A 3291-nucleotide genomic window follows, 5' to 3' on the forward strand; every position below is an offset into this window, starting at 1 on the left:
GGAAGTCCTAAAACAATGACTGATACATTTTACCCATGTATTTCAGTGTTGAGAATATTTGTTCGTGTCGTTTACTATTATGTTTGACTGTTTTATTTCAGCAGGATTGATAAAATCTTTATAAATGTAGAAATAACGAAATTAGTAACACGTAAATTTATTCGGTAAAAATTTGATGACGGTAATTTCCACAGTTCTAACATTCATAAGTAGTTCACACGCTATCGTAGATACAGACTAAACGGAAAACAAGAAATATACATGCAACAGAAATATTACGCGGCTGCTTACATCCCTTGTACTGTGTAGATTTTTAAGTCCCCGTACAGGCTATACTCGACGTTTGATCTCAGGAATTTCTTTTTAATTGTTCAATCCGCTGCATATTTGGCAGACAATACGAATGGGGTCCGAGGTACATTTACACAAAATATCATTAGGATTGAGTAAGGGGCTCGGGAGTTCGAATTTTTTTTCTACAGTACATGTCAAGCACGCCAATCGAAACTCGAATGCCCCAAAATTCATATCTCTTTTAAAAATGAACGAAAAGGTCTGGTCATTAGTACAGTAATCTAGACTTGAACTAGGTTGAAAATAAAGTTCAAGATGACAAATCCAGTAAAATCGGGCCAGAAAAACTAAATGATTTTGTGAATGGGAAGGGGGGGGGGGGAATCGGTGGGTGTACTGTGTAAATTTAATTTCCACGTATAGGCAATAAGCGCTGTTTAATCTCAGAAATTTCGTCTTAATTGTTCAATCCGCTGCATATTTCACAGACAATAAGAATGGGGTCCGAGGTTCATTTTCACGAATTTTCATTAGGATTAAGTGAAGGGCTTGGGAGTTAGAATTTTTTTTATAGTACATGTCAAACACGACAATTGAAACTCAAATGCCAAAAACTTCATAACTCTGTTATTAATGAACGAATTGGTCTGGTAATAAGTACAGTAATCTAGAATGGTAATTAGTTGAAGTTAAAGGCCCAAAATCAAAGATCAAGTAAAATCGGGCCAGAAAAACAAAATGATTTAATGAATTGGGAGGGGGGGGAGGTCGGTCGGTGACTTCTATATTAAACGTAGAATATTAAATTCTAAATATCACATATTACACAATTTCTAAATAAAATACATATGTTAGAACAATATAGAAGCGTTGTTTGAAAGATGTAACTATTGATTTTTTTTTTTACATCTATTTATTCTTAGGCTCAAACACTCATAAACGGGTGGTCAGTTTTTAAACCTTGTCGCAGTCACCCGTTCGTTTGTATAGTTACGTGTATAAACTTCGGAGGTTTTTCTTAATCCCGACAGGCAACAGATTTGTATCAGTATATAGACATGCACAAAAAAGGAAAAAGTACACCATCTGTAATAAAAATGACTTTTTAGCGTTGACTTCCAATCAGTAAGAAGACAATCATTAAACAGTGCATTTAAAATTATTTGAATCCATAGACATTATCCCGTAACTTGATATAAAATATGTATAATTTTTGGACGCCAATGTTCACTTAGCTTCTATCCACTTTACTCCATGTTACCTGTACTAGTTCTTATTCAAATGCTAAAACATTTGTACTTTAGAGAGAGAGAGAGAGAGAGAGAGAGAGAGAGAGAGAGAGAGAGAGAGAGAGAGAGAGAGAGAGAGAGATTACATAGTTTTATAATGTTCAGGAAATCAATATATAAGAAACCTAGGTCAATAATCGCATGTATACATGCATGTGTGTATCTATATATGGGATTAAATACTAAGCAGTCCTCCTTTTTAAGCCGAGTAGAATAACGTGGGTGCATTGCTAAATATTGTGTGCATACAGTCATTGAGATGGCGGCATTTCTTTGATGCCGGCAAAGCGACCCAGCGAACTCTAATGCGGTCGAACTGCAGGGGCACTTCGGCGGCATGTCTTTGATGTCGGCGATGCGACGAGCGTCGGAATTTAGAGAGCTGCTGACAGAAAAGAGCTCTATATTTGTACTGAAAAAAGCCGCTATTTTTTTTTATTTATGACAAAAATAAAACGGAACACATTCAAATCCATCATTTTAAAGATAAAACCATTAATCAAAACACAAATAAGAAAGAAAAAAGATTCGGCACTCAGGGACTGAACCCGGGTCGCCTGGCCACAAGTCCACCACTCTAACGACTGAGCTACGCAGACCCTCGCTTCAGAAATTTGGAGTCCAAAATCTCAAGAATGCGTGGATCGATTTTAAAACGAATTTCATATTCAGAAGTTTTCAGAGCGTCTCTATCGAATGAAAAAATAAAAAAAATTCAAATCCAAAAAATTGAAAAATTAAGGTTTTTCATTTCCTTCCGGTGACGACCGGAAGTGACGGCGGACGTTCGGATATGCGAAGGGCACTGCGGACGTTCACTCTCTACCTTCTCTGAAAATTTGAAAGTCCTATCTGGAATACTTTTTGAGAAAAATCGTGAACAAGCAAAAACATAAAATCTTTAATATCTCGGTACCGGAAGAGACGACCACAAAAATCTCGTGTAATTTTCTTACAAATTTTGTCATAAATAAGATCTGAAAGTTTCATGAAAATCGGCTGAAGCATTTTCGAGAAAACGTGACAGAAAAAAAAATTAATAATAATAATAATAGAGGAAAAGAAACAAAGCAAAAACAATAAGGTCTTCCGTTTCCAACGGAAGACCTTAATAAATAAGCATCAGTCGTTATTTTTTAAAAGATATAGTCTCATAACTGTTGTGGTGTGTACATACAAAGTTTATTAACGCGCTAACGCGCATTACTCAATTTGTATACACATAAAAAAAAACGAATAACAATATACAATACTATATTGACTAATCAATAAAATATAAAAGTTTATGTTATAGTTTTGTCAAAATTGTTTGAGCAGAAAACAAAATATGAAAAATAGTCTGAATTTCCTGTTTTGCTAAAGTCCATTTCTGGGTGAGCATTTTTCCATTTAAATAACAAAAAAGTATTGAATGCTATGTCCAAAATTTATTAATTTCATATTAATTTTATATATATGTTTTGTATTTTCAACAAATTTTTCTCATGACATTGAACTTAAAAACAACGTAGACAACATCCTTAACCTAAAAATACAAATCTTCATTTTTGCGCTTAAAAAGGGACAATGACGCTTTTACTTCCTTAACCACTTTAGATACCTAGTACAGATCTATACTGTATAAAATTTAAGTACGATCTTGGACAACCTCCAAATTATCATATCTACGGAAACTACATGTAGTAAGTACATCTTAAAACAAGACATG

At 34.3% G+C, this 3291-nt stretch overlaps 1 protein-coding gene across 3 annotated transcripts in view; it reads left to right on the plus strand.

Annotated features, from left to right (window-relative positions):
• Positions 1–3291, plus strand: part of LOC117683709 (uncharacterized) — a 165436-nt gene that overhangs the window by 8224 nt on the left and 153921 nt on the right. The gene's annotated exons all lie outside the window — the stretch shown is intronic.

This window comes from Magallana gigas, chromosome 10 (genome assembly GCF_963853765.1).
Source record: "Magallana gigas chromosome 10, xbMagGiga1.1, whole genome shotgun sequence".
Lineage (NCBI taxonomy): Eukaryota > Metazoa > Mollusca > Bivalvia > Ostreida > Ostreidae > Magallana > Magallana gigas.